At 46.7% G+C, this 24189-nt stretch overlaps 1 protein-coding gene and 1 long non-coding RNA gene across 4 annotated transcripts in view; one reads left to right on the forward strand and one right to left on the reverse strand.

Moving 5' to 3' along the window:
• Positions 1-917: 917 nt before the first annotated feature.
• Positions 918-24189, reverse strand: part of LOC147673418 (uncharacterized) — an 82811-nt gene continuing 59539 nt past the window's right edge. For both annotated transcript variants that reach the window (XR_015302615.1, XR_015302616.1), the window contains one exon: positions 918-1241. This is a non-coding gene — a long non-coding RNA (uncharacterized LOC147673418). The remainder of the gene's footprint in view (positions 1242-24189) is intronic.
• The window catches only part of LOC147673419 (serum amyloid P-component-like), a 39260-nt gene continuing 24599 nt past the window's right edge, over positions 9529-24189 (forward strand). The window contains exons 1-2 of one of the 2 annotated variants that reach the window (XM_086947286.1): positions 9530-9666; positions 19865-19949. The gene's annotated coding sequence lies outside the window, so the exon portion shown is untranslated. Of the gene's footprint in view, positions 9667-19864; positions 19950-24189 lie in introns of both variants that reach the window. The other variant, XM_086947287.1, reaches the window with a different exon arrangement.

The following is a 24189-nucleotide window of genomic DNA, read 5'->3' on the forward strand; positions in this document are numbered from 1 at the left end:
CACTCTGCTCACCCTGCATACTCACACTCTGCTCACCCTGCATACTTACACTCTGCTCACCCTGCATACTCACACTCTGCTCACCCTGCATGCTCACACTCTGCTCACCCTGCATACTCACAGTCTGCTCACCCTGCATACTCAGTCTGCTCACCCTGCATACTCCTACTGATCACCCTGCATACTCATACTGATCACTCTGCATACACATACTCTGCTCACCCTGCATACTCACACTCTGCTCACCCTGCATACTCACACTCTGCTCACCCTGCATACTCCTACTGATCACCCTGCATACTCAGTCTGCTCAACCTGCATACTCAGTCTGCTCAACCTGCATACTCATACTGATCACCCTGCATACTCATACTGATCACCCTGCATACTCATACTGATCACCCTGCATACACAGTCTGCTCACCCTGCATACTCCTACTGATCACCCTGCACACTCATACTAATCACCTGCATACTCATACTGATCACCCTGCATACTCACACCCTGCATACTCAGTCTGCTCACCCTGCATACTCAGTCTGCTCACCCTGCATACCCACAGTCTGTGTTCCTCCTATTTATGTATTTATTTATTTATTTGCATAGGAGGCGAGGGCTTTTGGTGGTTACCTTCAAGCCATGCCATGCCAGTACAGTGTCTCTTTCACACTTCTATGCATTCCGGCAGTCGCGCCATATGTTCTTTGTGACCTGTCTTAACCAAAACGCAGCGCCCAGAGTTGGTCCACAGAGATCGATCATAATAGGGGCGCTGAAAAGCGGAAATTATGATACAGGCCCCTTATCTGTGCAATATTTTAGGTATTTAAATACAGCGTTGAGGCGGGGAGAATTCAAAATTTGCAAACATTCGTGACAAGAATTTTCAATTCTATTAAGGACTAGGAGGCGAGGATTATGCTAGTCTCATTTCTTTATTTAGAAATGCCCAGCAGCCATGTAAAAACTACATTACCCAGAAACACTTGGGTCATAACCATAGAGTCCGTACTATAAATAGCCATGAAGACAATCCCACTTCCTCTTTCTTTGGTGAGAAGGAAATCCAGGAAAGCAGTAAACAGTACAGGAAAAGTCAATGCAAAAGCAAACCCCAATCCAGGGCAACAAAGGAAAGTTCAAAGCAGCAACTGCCGAAGGGAGAAACAGGAAACCATCTTCAAAGAAGAAAGCAGGAACAGCCACGCCGCACTGCAGGCACGTCATTTGGGATCAGATCCTGAAAAAGATACAAAGCCGTAATAAACGTCCATCACAGACAGAAACATGTCAAGAAGGGTGGGTAAAGAAAACAAGGCAATAACAACAATTGCATACAGAGCAAGTAATGAACATTCTGCAGTGAATACAATGTACAAACAATGGGTGGGATAATCCTCGCCTCCTAGTCCTTAATAGAATTGAAAATTCTTGTCACGAATGTTTGCAAATTTTGAATTCTATTTCAGGACAGGAGGCTCCGATTATGCTTGTTTAAAGCTCTTCCACCACAACAGAAGCAACAGTAGCAATAGGCTTAAAGTAAAAGGTCTTGAAAACAGAGTCTGATGACCAGTCGGCCGCTTTCATAATGTCCCACAAGGTGACACCCAAAGAGAAGGCCTTAGAGGCCATGGCCCCACGGGCAGAATGAGCACCAAACACAGAAACATCAATGCCCGCTTCTCCCATAAGCCACCGTACCCAGCGAGCCAATGTGGCCGGGGTAACGGGGCGAAAGGGCTTCTGCAATGCAATCAACAATTGACCTTGCATATCAAAGCGAAGAAGAGAAGTACTCACCTCATAATCTTTAAGGCATTGGACGACACAAAGGTTAGGCCGAGCAGGAAACGAAGGATAAGAAATTACCTCAGTATTAGTTTTAGTGCCTCCTGGAAAGGCGAAAGGTAACACCCTCAGGCGTGAAGCTAAGCCCCGCAAGATCTAAAGCGCGGACATCCGAGACTCGTTTGCAGGAAAGCAAACACAACAACATAGTAAGTTTGGCCGAAAGTTGTTTACGGGTCAATAAAGAATTAACCGGCCAGGCTTCCAAGAAGCGTAAGACAACCGAAACGTCCCATAAAGAAACATATTTAGGACGTGGAGGAGTAGCCAGACGAATACCTTTAAGAACCTTAGCCACAAGTGGATGCTCTCCCACAGGTTTCCCATCCACAGGAAGATGGCCCGCTGAAATAGCGGGACGGAAATTGTTTACTGTGCGGTACGCCAAGCCAGAAGAAGAAGATAGAGAAGCCAAAAAATTGACAATCAAAGAGACATCAGCTGATGTCGGATCAACTTGCCGTTGAGCACACCTATCACTCCAACGTTTCCATGAACCTCTGTAACGTTTGTGAGTACCTGGGGCCCAGGCGTTGCTGAGAAATCTGGTAGCGTCCGCAGAAAGGCCTGACACCGCCCAACGTTCCCCGAAATCCGCCACGCCAGGAGAAGGAGGGAGCCTGACTGAACCAGGGGATGCAGATTCTGAAGCGGATCGAGTAGGAGATTCCACTTCTGAGGAAGAAGAAACGGTAATGCGCATGCCATTTCCAGGAGAACAGGGAACCACGGTTGAGCCCTCCACAGAGGAGCAATCAGAATCAATTCCGCCTGAAAGCGTGTCGCATAAGCCAGAACCCTGGGGAGCATCATGAATGGGGGAAACGCATAACATAGGGACGACGGCCAATCTGAGATCCGATCTCCAACTGAAGAACTGGGGAAGTTGGGTGTTGAGACGGGACGCAAAGAGGTCGATCAGACAAGGGCCCCAAGCCCGAAGGAGCTGGCGAAACACACGAGGATGGAGCCTCCAGTCGATGAAGTCCTTCAGATACCTGGAGTTCCAATCCACCACAAGATTGCGACAAACAGGAAGGTACTCCGCAATAACTGTGATCTTGTGCTGAAGACAATAGTGCCAAAATTCCTTGGCAATCTCTGCCAACAATCTCGACCGAGTCCCTCCCAGCTTGTTGATGTATCGGAATGCCGAAACAATGTCCATCCGAAGAAGGATACAGCAGTGGGACTGAAGAGGCGATAGACATTTGATCGCAAACGATCCCGCCAGCAACTCCAAGCAATTTATGTGGAGAGAAAGTTCCTGCGGAGACCAACGTCCCCCTGTCGAGATCGGACCGCAGCGGGCCCCCCAGCCCCAACGACTGGCATCTGACTCGATCACAATCTCCGGAGAGGATCCGAAAAGAGCCCGGCAGTTCCAGGCATCCATATTGTCCAACCACCATTGCATTTCCGACTTCGCCTCCTCCGAGAGAGGAATCTGATCGGAATAACGAAGGCCCCGTTGAAGGTGCTGAATCTTCAGGCGCTGCAGCGCCCGATAGTACAGCGGAGCTGGAAATATCGCTTGCAGGGAAGACGCTAAGAGACCAACAACTCGTGCTAACGATCTCAAAGATACAGTCTGACTCGAGATAACGGAACTCAATTCCCGTTTGATGTAACAAATCTTCTGATGGGGTAGCAGAAGCTGGCAAGTGAGGGAGTTGACCCTGAACCCCAAAAAATCGATCACTTGAGTAGGTTGTAGCACAGATTTGGGAACATTCACTAGAAAACCGAGGGACTGAAGAAGGTCTATCGTCCAGTCCAGATGCGTCATCAGCTTGACAGGACAATCCGCCAGAAGGAGGATGTCGTCCAAATAGATGATCAAGCGAACCCCGCGACTGCGGAGAGACTCCACGACCGGACGTAACAGCTTCGTGACGCACCAAGGTGCTGACGAAAGGCCGAAGGGTAGAACCTGATACTGATACCAAGTCCCCAGCCACTGAAACTGCAGAAAGCGGCGATGGGGACGGAAGATCGGAACAGAGAGGTAAGCATCTTTGAGGTCCAGACGAACCATCCAATCCCGTTCCCGCAGGAGATCCCTCAGTAGATGGATGCCCTCCATCTTGAAGTGATGATAAACCACTCCTGCATTGAATTCCTTCAGATTGAGAACCAACCTCGATCCCCCTCCCTTCTTCTCCACTAGGAAGACTGAACTGGCAAAACCCTGAGGGTGGCGCACCGTCGGCACAATTGCCCCCTTCAACTCCAGAGACTTGAGTTCCTCTGTGATGAACTCTTGACTTTGCTTTGAGAATTGAAGGGGAAAGGGAGGACAAGACTGGCGTAAGGGATGATAGAACTCGATTTTGAATCCCTGAACCGTCTCCAGCACCCAAGCATCGCTGGAGATTGCGCGCCAATTGGCTAGAAAATGGCGAATCCTGCCCCCCAGAAAAACACTGCATGCAGGAAGAAGTCTCACCTGAAGTGGCGGAATCCTGATATCCTCCGGAGGCGCCACCGGAACGTCTTTTTTTGTATTGGCCACGTCCTTTTCTTGAAGGGTAGAAATTTGAACGTTGGGCGTAGCCCGAATCTTGCTGGCCTCCCCTATGGGACTGATACCCACGTTGACTGGGTGGTTGCTGACCACGGCCGGACGAGCATCCCCTGTATCGTCCGGCCCTCTTGAAAACCGGATGCATGGCCCGTTTCAAAGATGCCTGGGCTTTGTCAATACTGCTGAAAGTACTGACAAAATGAGTGAGCTCCTTCAAGAAAGGTTGGCCGAAAAGGAGGCCCTGAGCCGCAGCTCCTGCCTCAGAAGCCGAAAGTTCGGCCAATTTCGGGTCCAACTTAAGGAGAATGGATCTGCGACGCTCACTAGAGAGCGCACAGTTGGCGTTCCCCAACTGACAAATTGCGCGCTGCGCCCATTCAATCAGCTCATCAGGGTCAACAGTGGAGGATGCCTCCTTGGCCATGAAACCCATATCCAAGATCTTAGTGAGAGGTCCCAGGAGATCTAGGACCTTGTCCTGACAAGCCCGCCAGGACCGATCCAAACCTTTCTTGGGGTCCTTAGAATTTTTTTTCAAATAAGTCAACATGGTAGGGTCGACCTCAGGCGTGTCCGCTAAATTATCCGCCAAATCAGGCCTCGGACACTCTGAGTGGAGACGCGCACGCACATCTCTATCAAATGGTTGACGGATATGTTGCTGAACATATTCCGCCACAGCCGGGGAAGGGAGCCACGCAGTGGAATGAGGATGTACAATGTCTGCAGGCTCGAAATTCAAAACAGGAGGATGACTGGGCGCATCAACAAAATGTTCTTTAGATTTTTTCTTCTTCGGCGGCGGAGGAAGAACCTCAGAGGAAGACGAGTAGGACTGGTCATCACTCTCCACGCCAACCGGAAGAGACTTAGACTTGGAGGAGGATAAGGGCTGCGCCAGCCTGCGAAAATCTGAAGAATGTGGATTGCCAGGGGATGAAGAGGATTTTTTTTCGAAGGCACCCAACCTTGTTGCCGCGCACACTGCGTCAAATGGCGCTTCAGGGGCGTGATGGCACGCACAAGCGCCTTGTTCATAGAATGTTGAACCCCTTTGTCAAGGGCCTCAACCAGGTCCTGTTCAAGGAACTCCGTCCCCTCCTCCTCGTAGTCACCTTCATCATCATAGTAATAAGTATCACTCATGGTACACAGAAAATGTACAGTCAAAATGCCCACAAAGTGACTTAAACAATCTGGTATGCCAAAGGCAGAGTCTGAGGGAGTGAAAAAACCTCTCAGCAAGCAAGTAGAAAGGCAGACAAACTGCACTAAAAGCGTTAGAGGGTGGAGGGAGGGCTTGCTGACAAAAACCACACAAAAAATCTCACTCTCGGCAAAGCCTATGCATTAATTCGTCAACCGGGACTCTTTCCTGAGCTCCGGTGTCAAGGGAACAGCTGCGAGGCCGTGGGCGTGTGCGTCCTCAGACGAACTGTCAACACCGGCGTATTCCTGGAAAGAATGGCAGACGCGCGAGGAATGTAAACCGCGCATGCGCGGTAACCTGCTCGCCTCAAGCACAGGAGCTGCAAGACGTGCGCGAGGCAGCTCGTCCCCTGAAACTCCACTCCACTGCTAAACGGGACACAGGCGGCACGCGCCCAGACCCCGGGAGGTGACACACGCTCCCTGCCGCAACGCCGACCGAAGACAATAAACGCGACGAGAAGGCAATATTCAGAGCGATAGCGCACAACAAAGCGGCAGACAGCGCGAGCAAAGCGCTAACACAGTAAAGCATATACAACAAGTAAGCAATGAATATAGAATGAAAGCACTTAACTGGCTGCGGAGCAGCAAAGAAAGAGGAAGTGGGATTGTCTTCATGGCTATTTATAGTACGGACTCTATGGGTATGATAAATGCATAGATGTGAATGGCCGCCAAACATCTGGCTTCAATTACCGTGGACCATGACAGCTGGTAATTGATGAAATATACACTTCTCAGGCTCGTCTCCGCACGGAAAATGCAGGAAGTAGAGCAGCTCAAAATCCTATAACCTATTGCGTGCTGGCTTGTAAAAACACAGCCATGCGCCGTCCAATTGCCAAGCAGCTGCCATACATTCCGAGGAAAATTCACACACTTCTCTGGAATGTCCAGGGCACCTCGCTGCACTCGCCTCAAGAAGGCTCTGAAGCCACCCCCACTTCGTGGAATGTAGGTCGAGCCCTAAAAAGTGAGTTTTTCCTTGTTTTCTTATTCTTGATTTTACGGCGGAACCATGACCCCTCAGCGACCTTAAAGATTTGCTCACGCCATGAGCAGGGGGTAAGAGGAGAGGCTGCTTGTTAAAGGACGCACGCTACCGCTTCAGCACGCGGGCGCCATGTTCTCCCTCCACCAAAAGATACTACTTTAGATTATTACAATGAAAGACTACTGCATATTATTACACTGAGATACTTCAGTATGTTATTACAATGAGATACTACTGCATATTATTACACTGAGATACTATTGCATATTATTACACGGAGAGACTACTGTAAATTATTACACGGAGAGACTACTGCATATGATTACACTGAGATACTACTGTATATTATTACACGGAGAGACTACTGCATATTATTACACTGAGATACTACTGCATATTATTACACGGAGAGACTACTGTATATTGTTACACAGAGAGACTACTGTATATTATTACACGGAGAGACTACTGCATATTATTACACTGAGATACTACTGCATATTATTACACGGAGAAACTACTGTATATTATTACACAGAGAGACTACTGTATATTATTGCACAGAGATATTACTGTATATTATTACACGGAGAGACTTCTGCATAGTGAAGTAAATAAAAGAGACGATAAAAGAACAAAAATGGCTCAATAAATGTAAAAAAAACTATACAGTGCAGAATAAATCTTGAGTAAATAACTATTTTGTTTTGAGGTTTAAAGAAAAAAGTACTTAAATTTACACAAAACTAAATCATAAACATATTGAAACCAATAATCTCACAACCTGAGCCAGAGGTCTTTTTGAGGTCTTTTAATCCGAGTTTAACCCTCATTGAGGAGTTCACTACAGGAAGCGCTTCCTCTGGTAGTTGTCACAAAGAGCTCAAAGTAAAACTCTTTCCTCTGACATTTGGCAAAGATCTCACAATGGAATCCCTCTTCCTAGAGCATTTGCCAAGGAGTTCACAATGCAAACCCCGACTCAGGATACAGAGGCAGAACAGTCCAAGTCTGATTTAAGGGCTAGAAAGTCAGTGCTCAGCACCACACAACAATAAACGACAACAAATAAATGACCAAGCACTTTAATTGACACACAATTAAATACGATTTCTCAGTGAAGAAAATGTAAAAGATTTCTGGTGGAATTATAAGTTGGGACCTCTCCTACAGAGGCCTCAATGGCTAATCTAAACCACGTACCCTAAAGAAATATCACAGGGGACAACCTGTTCACTTGAACATGAAACTAAGTAAACACATAGATGTGGCCTGCGCCTTGTGAGAATTAAAACGTATAATTCCATATAACTTGTATTTCATCTGGTATTATGTTAGCCTTTATTTAGCTATCTTATAGTACAATCTTGCTAGATGTATACACAATTAACAAGGGTAGATGTTATGTAAGTTAGGTTGACATCTGTGCCACCATTTAGTGTTGGTAGATGCCATCTTGTATTATAAGCAAAACTGTTACTATATCATTCACGAGAAATGGTCCTTGGTGAGTTTCGTTTCTTAGATGTTGAATCCTGCTCATGAATGCATGCCTTTCTCTCTGCATGGAGGCCTTCCCTCACCTGCCTAGTAGAGAGGATCAGCCAGACGACCTTGGCCGGTATATAGCTTGTACCAGGCTGCGGAATTGAAACGTATGTTCTGTACCCCCCATTGTATTGCGACATCTACCAGTGTTTTTCCGTAGTAGGCAGGTCTTTGTGTGCTCCGCAACATACATAATGTAACTTTATGCTTGTTAGAGACAGTCCCTCGTCAGCCACCATTGCTCTACTGCGTCATCGACTCTTCATTTCTTGGAGGGCTAGAGGAGGTCGAGACTGACCTGGGTGGCCCTAGTTGGGTCACTTTCTTCAGCCTACAGCGAGCTATCAAAGATTCAGCCAGACTCAAAGTATACATTACATGCACCTTAAATCTCTGTCTCTGGACATCAAGTATTTCCCGAAACCAGAACAATGTCCATATGCATTAAACCGCTTCCTATTGCATTTATCAGAGCTTACACTGTAAAAATGTTCTTTTTATATCGGTCAGCTAGTTAAAAATATAAATCTCACTATGGAAGACTACTCCATATGTTGTTTTTTTTTAAGTCAGTTCCAGGAAGGCCTGTTAGATTTAACATATGCCTTTAGCAATAAGGAATTCAGGCCCACAGCCTTTACCATAACCTTTTATATATAAACAGATCAGACCTATGGCATTTGACATAGCTTGTCTCAAGCTCTTTTTTCCTCGGTGGGGTTTTGCTGGCTGATCAGCATTCCTGGTAACTGGGCCACTCTGTGGCTGGTGATACATTCATAAACGTTCTGGCTAATCAATGCCTTTAAATGCCTTTCTTTCCCTTTCATGTATATTCTGTGAAGAATGGAGGTGGCTACTGGGGATGTTGGCCATCCTGCAGATTTTCAAGAAACCAAGCTATCAGCAAAGTCTTAAAGTCCAGCCTTAAGAATTATAAATAGAAATTGAATGCAGTTCCCCCTCACTTCGACCTGTGCATTTTGTACATGATCTACAACATATGAATCCAGGCAGTGTTAAAAACACATGTTTGAACTTTATATTTTAACTGTTTGAGACTTAATTGTGATATCGTATGTATGTAATGTTGCTTGTTATTTCTGTTGGTCATGAAATACCCTGAATGTTGCTTTTTATCGAAATCTTTGTATTGCTTTTTTGGCCGTATGGCCGATCATGAAGCTTATTTGACTGACTGACAAAAACACATGTTTCCTTGAAGACATGCATAATTTACAATGTAACCCTGTTTTAGCGCCAGTTACAATTCCTGCACGTGCACACTGAACAGTAGAGTGTGTTGATCATTGACTGGAAGTGACGACCTCCAGGACACTGACCCTGACTACATATGGCCACTGATCCTTCCAATATAAAAAGGGTCCTGTACATAAGCTGTTTGCAGAACAAAGTTTATAGATGGTATTTACATCTGTCTGTGCCTCTCTCCTGCCTGACTCCAAGAAGTCACCGACCTTCAGCAGCTGGGCAAAGAAGGCAGCTGAAAAATACTGAAAGCGTCGAACAACAGTAAGTTCCATAAGTTTGATCCAATATTTTATATTGTTAATTGATCATTACTTTTTGTAATTAATTGTGCTGAAATAATAAATGGAGAAAATCGCAGGATTAAACTTTATTAGTGGAAGTCATTTTGTCGACTGTCAGAAACCAAGACGTTATAGCTGACAATTGTATTTGAACTAAAGGCCAAGTTGTAGAATGGTCAAGTAGACATTAAGAATTTATTTTTTAATTTATGAAAGAAACTTCACAGACATGGTCTCACATTCTGAGTCCAGAAAGAAATAAAAACAAGGAAAAGGCTTCTTCCAGTTCCCACGACATTAGTAATAGTAAATGCAAGGATAATGTGACTAAAGAAATACACAACAAAGGAAGGATTTTGGAGGAATACAAGATTGGGCTGCTACTCAAGGGAGTAGCCACAAAATTAAAACACCCCACACGTAGAACTAACCCTATATTGACAGAGGGACCGATTCACAGAACTAACTTAAGACAAAATCTTAAACCTGCTACCATTTCGCTTTTCACAGATGTGACTTACTCATTTTGGTATTCACAGAAGGCACTTACTCATTGAGAGTAAGTGCCTTCTGTGAATACCAAAATGAGTAATTTACTAATTTTAGTCACTTACTCATTTTGAGTAACTTACGAATTTTGGTATTCACAGAAGGCACTAACTCATTGATGAGTAAGGGCCTTCTGTGAATACTAAAATGAGTAACTTACTCATTTTGAGTAACTTACACATTTTGGTATTCACAGAAGGCACTTATTCATTGATGAGTAAGTGCCTTCTGTGAATACCAAAATGAGTAAGCGTCTTCTGTGAATACCAAAATGACCAAGTGCCTTCTGTGAATACCAAAATGAGTAAGTGCCTTCTGTGAATACCAAAATGAGTAAGTGCCTTCTGTGAATACCAAAATTGTATTAAGTTTAGGATTTTCTCCTAAGTTAGTTCTGTGAATCAGGCCCAGAGTGAACAAATCGACCCTTCCTAAAATAGTTCCATTCACCTTAAATTCATCCATCTATTCATTCATCTTCCACCGACCCTCCAGTCATACATCCTTTCACAGTTCCCAACTTCCATCATTTCACCACTCCATACATCTGTGCACACATTTCTCTGTCATGTCACTCATCCATCCATCCATCGACCTACCCTTCTACCCATTATCATTCTATCCATTATTCCACCCACCCGTGCCCCATTTCTTCCTTTGGTCTTTTCACTCTTGCTTCTGTTCTTCCATTCATTTTCCCTTTCACTTTTCCTTCCTTCATGTATTGGCTCCTTCCATTCACATTTTCTTACTATCACCCTTTTCTTTCTTTCACCCCTCCTGTATCCTTCCCACTTTCTCCCTCCAATCTTTCTTCCCCTACCCATCTTATTTCTCCTTCTTACCTTTCTCTCTTCTTTTGTTCTGTGAGGGGAGCAGTCAACTCATCCCAAAACATGACCCATGAGAACTAATGAATAATATATTTGAGGGAGATATGACCAATGCTGTAATAGCCGTAGAGGGTGGAATTATAAAAGGGTACATCTCGCTTGCACCTCTTGCCCGCCGACCTATTACCTATAGGTTTCCTTTATGAATCAGGATCTCCAAGCTTGGAAAAATGATTCACACATTTCAAGCAGAGGCAAACTGCCTCCAAGAAAGTATTATTACTTACTGCCTCTAAAAGGAGCAGAACAGTGGCGGCTCGCACAGGGAAGAGCGGAGAGGCAAGGCAGTGCGAGGGGTGGTAGAGTTGCCAGACAACGAGATAAGTAATATTAAATAAATAAATCAATAAAACCACTCCCTTTGTGCTTGCTGCATCTCCAACGCGGCGACGCAGCGAGCGCAAAAAAAGTGGCTTTATTTATTTAATATTACTTATCCCGTCGTCTGTCGACTTCCACCCCCCCACACCCCGCCCCGTCACTGCACCGCTCTTACCTGTGCGTGCCGGCTGAGGCTGGCCGAGATGCACATGTCAGGCTGAAAGATGACGGGGTTAATTTTTAAATTAAACTTATCTTCGCCTCCGGTCCATCGTATTGTCTCCTCTCCACACAGGAAGCAGGCAGTCTCCCTCCCCTCCCCTAAGCCAATCACAAAGGTGCAATGGCAGCATTGTGAATGGCTTGGACACCGACCCCACAGGCGTCTATGGGGAGGCCATTTTCTCTATGAAGGCTGCATGCAGCCTACATGGAGAAAATGCAGAGCGCGTATGACTGGTTTTGTCAGCCCTGGGGCCGACCAAACAATCAGCGCCCACATCAGTGGGCTAGCCACTCACCCCTGCCTGGAGCAGGACCGCCCAGCTACGGGCCCGCAACCGAACCCTGCCTTATGCTTTCTCACAGTGGGAGAAGCAGAAACATAAAATGGTATTCATGGGCGACTCTCCTCCGCCCACGTGGAGGAGCCGCCCCTGGTTCTTTTGTTCAACTGTACTCACTGGGTGGCAAGTCATTTTCAGTCATAGCTGCAGAACTGTGGATTACGTTACTATTACAGGCACATCATAAGAAGAAACATGTAACGTCCTTTAAAGCCCTTAGGACTTGTCATTTTTTAAAAAGTTTTTTCAAGATCGTAAAACACTTCCAGTACCAATATACCATTTCGCAGACATGCATTTTACAATTTTTCCCAACTTGCTAGGCATCCATGTCCGTTTTGACGGGGAAATACCAGCGGCGGCTCAAGCATAATGACAAATGAGTGTTGCCATGCCACTTAACAGCCAAACAGAAAAAAACGTTTATAAATGATGCAGCGCCACCGGCGGCCGGCGTTGCATAGTGCAAGAGGAGGAGGAGGCATGGTACTCCTATCGTAAAGTAGATCAAAGGGCTGCCGTAAGTTAAAAGTGTGCATGTCAGGCTGGATAAAAGCTCAGGTGAGTCCAATCTGACATGCGCACTTTAAAGGTCTATGAATACTGCACTGTTTAGAGAGCTTGCAGAGCAGAGACGTTAGGTCTCTGGTCTCCGATGGAGCAATGGGCTGTCCTGCTCAAGCCAATCCCAACGCTGCTCTCATACCCTTTCAGTGCTTAATTTGAGTCAATGGTTTCGGGTGCTCTGCACCGGCACTTCATTTTCAACACTGGTACTTATGACAGTCTGCCACATGGTGTCACTGTTTGTCTAAATTACAGATTCACACAACAGCAATTGATTATTCATTCAATATACATTAAAATGACTCATGCCTGCTGCCCAAGTCATTTTTACAGCTTTAGGGGCCTGGAATAGTCTGAATTGTCACACTTGTGGGGTGTGATGGTTAATAGTTGTGTGGGTTCTGTCTTTGGCGATGCCTGAAGGTGCAATAAGCAGCTCCAGCTGCAGTGGCCTCCTGACGAGGACCCTGACAGGCCCCTTGCACTTATTTTGTTACAAATTAAGTACTGACTGCAATCAGAGTCTAATACTCTGTATTTTAAAAAGCAGTATTGAGAAGGGCTGGGCTGGGCTGCGCTGGGTCGACATAGGCAAAGTTGAAAGCCAGGTTACCAGCAATGCTCACAGGAGGACCCAGGTGAGCAGAGCAGCGGGAACGCAATCTTATTAAAAGGTAGTTAAGGCGACACTGCTGAATTGAGGTATGTGTTCCTTTTGTGTCACTCCAAAGGTGAACGGAATGCAAAGAGGTCATAATAGTTTGCATTCCGTTCATTCTTGGAGCGACACAGAAGAAACATGTGAATGGCACTAGCCGCCACTGGATAATACTCCTTAGATTAGGGAAAAATGGAACAATGATAGAACTGTCTGACATAACATTACCCACAGTACCCATATGTGGTTGTTGTTTTTTTTAGGTCTCGCGACCTATCGATGCGCGCAAGCGCATCGAGCGTAGCGAGAATTCATGTGGCCAAAACATCTTCAAACCAAAGGGCTTTCAGCCCCGCGGTTTTCATGCAGTGCCCGTGTACATGCACGCGCATCGCATGCAAGCCCAGCCCAGTCCTCCTCTCATTCACGCCCACCCACCAGGCTCTCCCGCCCCCATCAGGCTTCTCTCCCAATCCGCCTGCCTCCCGCCTGCCTCCCCTCGCGCATTCACGCCTCCCACCAGGCTTTCCCGCCCCCATCCGGCGTTCACGCCTCCCACCAGGCTTTCCCGCCCCCATCCGGCTTCCCTCGTAATCTGCCTGCCTCCCCTCGCTCGCATTCCCGCACCAGGCTCTCCCGAAACATTACTTTTTTCACTGCTGGCCGGCCCATCTAGTTTTGCACGGCTTTCGTTTTCCGCTTGTCTGTTTAATTTTTACTTTTTACATTGGTACCTTCCTGTGTGCTCACCTCCCCTCTCTCGCATTCACGCCCACCCACCAGGCTCTCCCGCCCCCATCAGGCTTCCCTCCCAATCCGCCTGCCTCCCCTCGCTCGCATTCCCGCACCAGGCTCTCCCGAAACATTACTTTTTTCACTGCTGGCCGGCCCATCTAGTTTTGCACGGCTTTCGTTTTCCGCTTGTCTGTTTAATTTTTACTTTTTACATTGGTACCTTCCTGTGTGCTCACCTCCCCTCTCTCGCATTCACGCCCACCCACCACGCTCTCCCGCCCCCATCAGGCTTCCCTCCCAATCCGCCTGCCTCCCCTCGCTCGCATTCCCGACCCAGGCTCTCCCGGCGGCTTTCGTTTTCCGCTTGATTGCCTTCCCTGCTGCTGCTCGCATCGCACTCTCTCCTCCCCCCTCAGGCTCCCCCACCAGGCTCTCCCACCCCCATCCGGCTTCCCTCGTAATCTGCCTGCCTCCCCTCGCTCGCATTCCCGACCCAGGCTCTCCCGGCGGCTTTCGTTTTCCGCTTGTTTCTCTTTATTTTCTCTCCTGGCCTTGTAAATATGCCCCCTCCCCATGCACTAAATCGCACTACAAAGTAATCCCACAGAATGTTCCACAACAGAGAATGCACTTGCATAACATGTTACATAATTAGCTTTCCTACGCAGCTGAATCCAACCAGCTCTGCAACATGATTTGATTCTGCACCCCGCAGGAACGCACTGCTCCAGCTCATGACGTAGAAAGTCACACATGCCTGCATGCTTTTAATTTAATTTTGCGGCCGCCAATGCATGTTCAACATCTGATTCACCCCCCTCCCCCCCCACCAAACTCGTGTGTGCCGCTTTCTACTTCCTCTCCAACAGTTTCAGTGGTAATCAGAGTTTGATGCAGCCTTGTGGCTCCTCTCACCCAGGTATGAATGGGCAGCCCCAGCGTCTGATGTCCCTGCCTCCCCATACTGCCTCAGGCCTCCTCAAACCACACGCCCTGCTGCTTTGTTGCTCCAGCGCCCTCCCAGCACTTTACGGACCCACCGAGGCTCCGTCTTCCTCTCACCTTTATGCAGCCATTGTGGTATATTAACCCCTTCCAGCCTCAGCTCTTTTTTTTTTTACGAGCGCGGCCGCTCCCTTCTAAAATGTTGGCTTCTTGTTACATTTGAGAGCCAAGCACCCGCACCCGAAATCTAAGAGACACACTAAACACAATAATGATTTACGTGAGATTACACTCGTGTAGAAAAGTCACCTGGGGCTACTTGTGAAAAGTGCTAGTTGCAGTGAGTTACAGGCCAATTCCTTGATCGTGGCACTGCAAACTCCTCACATTCTCTATCATTTTGCTCAATTACCTCACCGTGGCCTATCATGTACCCACAGCAATTCATAACTTCTTGTCTTATGCAATTAGCTCCTTGCAGTGTCTTTCAAGGTGCCCCAAGCTAGCACACTGCCTGCCCATGTGCATACACCTCTAAATGTATATGTCTGAGACTAAGTAACATGGACCTCGTGTTTTTTATCCATGCGCATCAATCTTTCTGCTTCATCAGGTCAAGTGTTCTAAGCGCCTCTAGAAGTGCCTGTTGAAGCTGGAAGCTGCGGGAATACTTGTTTCCGTGTTGCACTGCACGTCATTCCTTTGTGCTCGTGCCCTCTGTAGAATTCCCCAGCCCCTCGGCTTGGAGCGTCATCCCCGCCCACCCCCTCTGCTCACTCCCCGCCAGCAGGGCCTTCACACATCCCTGTCGGCTGACTCACTTGGATGTTGGGATGTCCTACAGTGCAATCCAGCCGGCGTTATCTTTCCTCCTGACGGCCTGTCCGTAAACCTCCCACACACATCCTGCCGGTAGCCGGCAGGTGTGCTGAGAGGGCGTGCCCGGGCTCCGCCTTCGAAAGGTCCTGCCATGTGAACAAGGGACGAAAAATACAACTCTGTGCTGAAAAATAATTAAGAGCCTCGAGCAATGTGGCGGGAATTTATTAGCAAGCAGCAGCAAACAAGGAAATAGACCTTATTTTTTATTATATGGCCTGGCGTTAGCCCAGTCCTTTTGATTTTATTAAAATGTGAAGCATTCTTATAGGAGCATTCCGCTAGACATCTCGCTCGCACATCAAAGGCTGCTCACTCAAACACCATATGCCTGCTCCCCACCCCCGCCCCCCACCAGACTTCATTGGAATGTGCCAAAGCCATCTGTTGCTTCCCCCAGCAGGCTCGGCCTCACTTACTTCTCCTCCCCCCTAATTAACATCCCTCACGGCCTAGTAATTACCTCTTTTCATGCTCTACATTGGCCAATGCTTGTTTTCTTTCGTAGAGCCACTTAAAAAGTGCGTCATTTTTTCATCTGCGCAGCCGAACCCATGACCTACAAGTGACCCATCTCAGCATCGGGTTCTTGGCTCAGTAAATCACGATAAAACTTCAGAGCTACTTCCGACCGCAGATTAGTTTTTATGAGGGCTCAAAAAAGAAACGGCACATGCAAGCAGAGAAGGAAGTCATCAGCGCCACTCCTAACAGCTCCTAATGTACGCTCAAGTGGCCGCAATTTGTAGAGCTGTGCGTTATTTATCCAGTTCTAAATACTTCCAACCTGAGCTGCTATAAAAAAAAAATGCACACAATTAAAACATTAATAAATGTGAATAGTACCGGGGTGGCTTATAAGGAAGGCATGGCGGAATTGCCAAAACTGCAACAAGCTGACAATGTGTTGATAATTTCAATACCCAGATTGGTCAACGAGCTAAAGTTAAACGCTGCTACTGACCAACATGCGTTCTGCAGTTAGAATTCTGAATTCAAGTAATGTCAGCTGGGCGGTTCATCCTTCCGATGTAAATATAAAGTAATAGCAGACGCAACGCCACTCAACTACGCAACGCCACTCAACTACGCAATGCCACTCAACTACGCAACGCCACTCAACTACGCAACGCCACTCAACTACGCAACGCCACTCAACTACGCAACGGCACTCACACATGCAACGACACTCACACATGCAACGCCACTCACACATGCAACGCCACTCACACATGCAACGCCACTCACACATGCAACGCCACTCAACTACGCAACGCCACTCAACTACGCACACATGCAACGCCACTGCCACATGCAACGCCACTCACACTGCCAACCACACTCACACAGCCAACGCCACTTACACAGGCAACGCCACTCACACAGGCAACACAAATCACACAGGCAACACCTCTCACACAGGCAACACCTCTCACACAGGCAACGCCACTCACACAGGCAACACCACTCACACAGGCAACCCCACTCACACACGCAACCCCACTCACACACGCAACGCCACACACACACGCAACGCCACTCACACACGCAACGCCACTCACACACACAACGCCACTCACACACGAAAAACACTCACGTTGCCAATAGATCTCGCAGTACGACAGGTGGAACTATTACAATGGCAAATAACAATGCCTTTCACTTTTGTTATCATTTTGAATACATAAAGGGCTTTGTCATTTACACAACCAATAGCTCAAACTTTCCTACTGCGAGACCTATTGGCAACGCCAGTGCTTGTTTATCATTAGGGCCACTGGGAAAAAAGCACCACTGCAGGAACACATTTTGCAGGAGGTGTTCTTGATTTTTTTAGCAAGAATAGTCCAAATATGGCACTTGTTATTTGATTAAAGACAAATTATGCTGCACCTTCGGTGAAATGGTTACCTATCCATTTTTGCCCTTTAACTCACATTGCGCCACACTCATTTTTTCTAAGTATGCGCTATTTAAATACTATGGGGCAGATTTACCAGCCCCTTGCGCCTCTTATATGCCGCAGTTGTGTGACTTTTGTGAAGCAGCGGTGGCGCAAAAGATGCGCCATGGTGCGGGGCATTTACAACAAGTTGTTCCTGCGCAGGGGGGGGGGGCGTTCCGGCGCAGGAACGTCTCCTAAAAGTGGCTCCGTGAAATCTACAAGATTTCACTCAGTCACTTTTGGGCCCATGCTGCGTCAAAACCCAGCGCCTGCTTGAAGCAGGCGTAAGGATTGACGCAGCATTTGAAGGATAGGGGACCCTAGAGCCTTGCTGGAGCTGCGTCACGCTTGCGACACAACTCAAGCAATGCACCACTTTTACGGCACAGATGAGTGACGCATCTGTGCCATTTTTGCCTCATGGTGCGCCGCATTGTAAATGTGGCGCATCCATTGTGGCGGAGCCATGGCGCACAATAAGTGGCGCATCCCTGCTGATATGCACGGATGCGCCACTTATTGTAAATATGCCCCAATACATCCATTCGTGCAGTGGACAGAGCTATCTTAGGAGCAGAACCTTCCTTTAGCCACAAATGTCTGAAGTATGGAGACTAACAAGGGCCAGAAACTTTTGAGGGTCACTCCAGACCTAGAGTCATAGACCTCTGAGAAGCACATACTATCGGGGGTCAGAGTTGGCTACTCAGGACAACTTTTGAAGGGCACAGTCTTTTCAGCAGCACAGTTTCTTGAGAGGCACAGACTGTCTTCTGCCAGACTCAGGCTTTTGAGGTGCCTAGTGTTTTTCTGTAACCAGCATCATACAGCGCGTCTGCAGTTTCTAAGTGCTGTAAATAACAGATTTTACCATTACCCACAGTTTCCACTGTCATAACTTTTAACCGTGGCAGCTTTTTTAACAGTTACAACCATCACGTTCAAGTGAAAGATTTGTATTAGGAAGTATAAATTCTTGTATTTTTAAATATAAGCTTAAATATAAAATGTTACATAAGCTTAGAGTTGGCTAATGGTCAGTTGAGACAGTTGCTATTAGTGTTACACCAGCCTGTCCCTCACATCTATTAAATACATACACCTTTTGAGGAGACCTTTGTGTAAACTTCAAGTCATAGTTTTAAATCCAGACAAGAATTACTGCCCTTATATCAATCTGATCTGATTAACATTGGGCCCACTCAGTGCTTAATTTGTAAAAGAATAAGTGCCGGGGGCCCTCGTCAGGAGGCCACTGCAGCTTACAACACACATTCCCCCCACTCCAGTGCTGCCAATGGCAGTACCAACACACATACTAACCATCATACTCCTATAAGTGTGACAATTCAGCGAATAGTAATTTTTAATGTATATTGATTTAATAAACAACCGTTGTTGTGCCATCTTTAAGCTAGACAGACAGCGCCACCACGTGGCAGACTGTTACAAGTCCGGTGTTGACAATTGAGTGCCGGTGCTGAGCACCAGAAATCACCAGCTCAAATTAGGCATGGGTCCCACTGAATGGTAAAAATACTGGTTATACAAAAAATTGTCACGAGTTGATCTATTTTGTGGTGTGAGTTTGATAAAAAGTGAACTTGTTTCATCTCTCATCTTCCTGATGCATCCTTTTTTGCAGGATAGCCCATCAAGGTAATGAACTTTCATCCGTGATCTATGAACTACCTTTATTTGTGTTGACCAGTGTTTACAGCAAATCTTACCCAAGTGGGATATTTGAAAGAAAGTGGGAATTATGTCCTGTTTTGGAGAAACCTTCCTTACTTTATGATATCCTATCTTGGGCATGAGATAAGGCCTAAGAGTTTGGTGGAATGGTACTTCATCACAAACATTACAGATAACCTATCTGCTTTTTTTCAAGGGTGTTACATCACATAGCACTGGTAATAAGGCAGACAAGATATCCGTCAAGGACCAAATCAGGCCTGAAAGAAATCTATTCAAATGAAATTTCCCTGACTCTGTTTCCCCCACACTGCGTTCCCCCACACTGCGCAACCACCACTCTGTTTGCAACCACTTCAACAAAAACAACAGTCTGCCGTACATCAGGATTCATAGATTGATAACTCTGTATTTCTTTCTAATAGGTGGTGTGAATCATGGACAACAACTTCCAATGTGTCCTGATACTTCTCAGCCTCATGTAGAGCAATGGGACTATTGTACAAAGAGGTACAGTGGGGTATTGGGTAGAAGAGAACTTGACTGTACACATTTTATTTGCATTTCTTTAATTTTTTTGCGCATGATCACATAGTAGTGTGGTCCTGCTGCTCAGTGTGAAACAATAACAATGGATGCTCTGAGGCATATTTCGACTTCTGACAGTGCTCGCTGCACAGAGGCGTGCTCTTTTCACATCTTTTCAGAAACCCGCTGATTTCTGATGTTCAATGTGACCAATAGTCTTTCTTCCATGTCTACACAGGTCAATAGGTTTGACTGAAAACTACCTGCCCTGAAAGCTAAGCAGCACTCGAATAGTCGGTCAGGGTTCAGGAAATCACTCTCAAGATGAAAAGACACTCTACTTCTACGTGTTTTCTAACTTCTCCAAAACTCTATTCCAGCAAATGGTATGGTATATATATACCCATTTTAGGCGTAAATGCTCTTGTTACACATCCTTGGTCTTGGTATCCATTTCAGGCCTAATACCGCCTTTTGTATTACCCTATGAGATTGGTCCGGCTTTGGGGTGTTTGCTCGATGCATTCCAGTCAAGTAGTGAATCAAGTGGGAAAGATCTCTTTTGAGTTGGTTGGTTGTACGATGTGGCGGGATCTACTTGACCGCTCTCACGATTAGGTGAGGGCCATGCAAGAATGGTCTCTGATGAATCACACATACAGTAGGACACTAAGCAATAGACTGTGACATATTCTACAATTAAAATATGAATTAATTGATGGCACATAATAGAAACATGTACTTGTGAGTGTTGGAAATGGCCCTTTTGTACCTACCTCTACCAACTAGTGACCCCCATTTCTAACAGTGAGTTATAGCAATTTATGCTGATGAATTTAATTGCAAGTAGTCGAATCAGACCAAGCGCAACAATCACAGAACTGGAGTATGTTGTTCCAGTCCTGGCTGGGTAAGATACTGGGTGGCAGCGTATGCTCAAAAGCCATACAAAATGAATCTTTTCCTCCGATCTCTGGTATCACAACCCGGCAAACTGGACCCATCGAAGATGACCAGAGCCGCCAGGCTTCAACCTGCTATGGTTAGTCTCCTGATACATAGTCAAAGCACACTGAGATACTTCCACTGAGAGGGAACGTCTGTATTAAAACATTAACCATTAGTGGATGAAACCTATGAAGCAGGCCTGTGCTTTCTTCATAATTCTGCTGTGATCCCTGGCCTCTTTGCTTCTTCTTTCTCCACCTCCCCTTTTTTATGCAAGCTTGCATCATTTCAGCCACTGCCCTCATAAACACCTCTTGGCCTGTCCTGCTTCCAAAGCCTGCCCTCAGTAATGGTGTATACCTCTCCCTCCCCTCAGTACCACTCCTCTCACCCTAAGTAACTGGGCCCTCCCCACCAGGGCTTCTTAATTCCTAACTGCTTCTTCCCATTGATCAGAGACACTTAAAATCTCTGACCTCTTCACCTGTGGTTTCTAATATAGTCCCAGTAACATCTGCTATTTCCTCAGTCTCTACATCTTTATGCAGCCCTTTTTCTTTAATCCTCATTTTCTCCCCACAGTCCTCCACAGGGCTGCCAAGGTTTTGGGTCTGTTTGCATGTGACGTTTTCATATTTGCATTGTGCCAATGCGTGACATTTCCAGGTCTTATGTGTGACACTTTGAGTGACACTAATCACAGACTTTGTCATTAACCCACGCAGAGCCATTTAATCCAACTGTAGCAGAAATGTGCCAAGGACCAGAAAAAGGGACCCCAAATCAAATGATTGTCTTGGCAGCAAGGACCCCCAGAAGAACAGATCGACTACATTGTGACGTTTGATCACGTCAGGGCTCCCCTGCAGGCACTGATCCCTGAAGGTCACGTGACTCCATCCCCTGCCCAATAACAATGCGTGCACTGTCCCCTTCTCTACAGGCCCCTTGACTCTGCATGCTTCAGTGTCACTGACAGCTCCCCCATACTCAAGGTAAATCCCATTTTTGAAAACCAGGAAAAAACTAATATAACCAACGCTGATGCTCATTCATGTGCTGGGGACTAACCACAAAATAAACAAAAATATTCATAATGGAAAGACTGTAGGGGAAGGGTCATGTGCCATTAGTTTTCAAAGACATCCTCCATTTCACCCTTACACACTGGCCTTCCGCTGCTCAATTGACTACTGGTGACATTCATCCGGTGCATTGTGGTACTAGTAGTCCTGCGCCTAGATCAGAAAAATCTAAACAAAAATCCCACGGGTGCACATAAAAATAAGCAGGACTCTGTGTGCCCTGAGAAAACCTGAGCCCTGTCAAAAGGAAACGTTGTGCAACTCACTTTTGCTTGCACGAGAGGGAAACCATGTGCTTTATTCGTTTACTTTATTTTAAAAAAATATACATGTATTGAGGCAAATAATTAAGAATAGTTGATGAAATGCACACACCGTCGCCGACCGCAATCTTTTCGGTGCTTAGACATGGCTCATGTTTTATCCAGAAGTGTTGTGTTATTCTTATTTTTACTTTCCTACCAACATAGATCTATTTATCCAAAGCGAGTAAGTGGGACATACAAGGTAGTGTTTTTGCACCATAGTATTATGTTTTAAAAAAATGATATACTAACTTGGAATGTACAGCATTATGACGTGGATGCGGTGTTTCCTTTTGCCCCTTTTACTTCCTGATGTTCCAGTTATCAATAATTCAGAACATACTTAGTCAACAAGAATGTTTAGCTGCCAAGGAATGCTTTATCAAGTGTGCTACCTCCTGCCAGTTATGACCTTTAACTCGACATCACATTGCATTCTGGGACTTGTAGTTTGACTCTTGCAGTGGGAGTTGCCAGTATGCAGAGCTCTGTGGTGTAAGATGGCATTCCAAGCACTGGGTGAAAGTGTCCTGAAGGTACAGCCCCCTGACTCTGTGATAGTCCAAGTCCCTTGCTTGGTGAAATGAGAGAGGTCAGAAATGCCTTACCTTACCCTGCACTGCTGTCCAGGTGCTTCAGCACTTCGCGGCTGCATGTGTCCTCCATGACAGGTTTGCTCTCTTAGCTTTTTGTCTATCTAAGGCGCTTTCTGTTTGGAGATGGTTTTTGCAGCCAGTTGCAGTGCCTGGACTGGCCATATCTGGGCTGGCAACAGGGCAACCAGTTAGTACCCGACCAGCTGGTCGGTGTGGTCAGGGCCAGACTGGCCGTAGTGGGCACCAGGCATTTCCCCGGTGGGCCGCGAGGGTGGGGGCCGGTTTTGGGCGGCCACTGGGAGACCGTTTATGTTACAGGGCTCTTTTTGCAGCATAGCTGCAATAGCAGCCCCTGTAACTAAATCGGCCAAAACCGGCCCTGGCAAACAGCTCGGCCGCAACCCCATCCCCCCAGGGAGCTGACCAAGCACTTTGCCAGGGCTGGTTTTCGTTCCCAGTCCGGCCCTGGGTGTGGTCCATGTTTTGGCCCCTAGTGGGCCTAATTTATGGTTTGCTGGGCATTTTTTTTTACTGTTGACTTCCTTGATATTAAAAAAACTTTGCATACAGCGAGCTCAAATGCATGCAGTCGCCCATGCCTTGCAAAACACAAACACAGCGTGTCTTTACAAGTTCAAAACTGCTCCAATTTGCAAACATGGGCCACTTTTTAGCCATCTGACTCACTAATGGGGGCCCGTTTGATTTGGTTGCCCGGGCTTATTTTCTGTCCTAGTCCGACCCTGGCTGGCCGGGAGGGAGGAGGGGGCAGAGTGGTGGCATGACCAGGCATTCTGCACTTCAGCATCAGAGTCAAACACTAGGGACAAGTCCCCAAAAAGAGGGAATGAATGGATCCTGAAATCTGCCTGATTGAGGTGAGAGCCGCATAAGGCGATAGCAGAGACCCGCGCTAAGCTATAGGACAATTCCAGCATTCTTACTGTTGGGGGACAGACTGTATAAACCTACGCTGCCAATTGTCTCAAAGTCACCTAGAGAGAAGGCTGTTGCTGTGAATAGGATCTGAGGTTAGTCCACCCCTTTACTGTCCTATCCGTAGTGATCGCAGCATGGATCTGGAGCGGCAGGCCTGCTACCGTGGTGGATCCTTTCTGAGTGCCCGGGGCAGCAGAGTCCTTCAGATAAGGCAGACAAGATGTTCTCAAAGGAATTGGTAGAGTTTCTGCAAGGAATGCTACTGATTGGCTGCATTTAGCAAAGGGGCGTGGCCAGTTTAGCCAGGCCCTGCAGCCCACCTCCCCCATATGTGCAGAAACATAGAGAG

Source organism: Lissotriton vulgaris, chromosome 12 (genome assembly GCF_964263255.1).
Source record: "Lissotriton vulgaris chromosome 12, aLisVul1.2, whole genome shotgun sequence".
In the NCBI taxonomy this organism is placed as follows: domain Eukaryota; kingdom Metazoa; phylum Chordata; class Amphibia; order Caudata; family Salamandridae; genus Lissotriton; species Lissotriton vulgaris.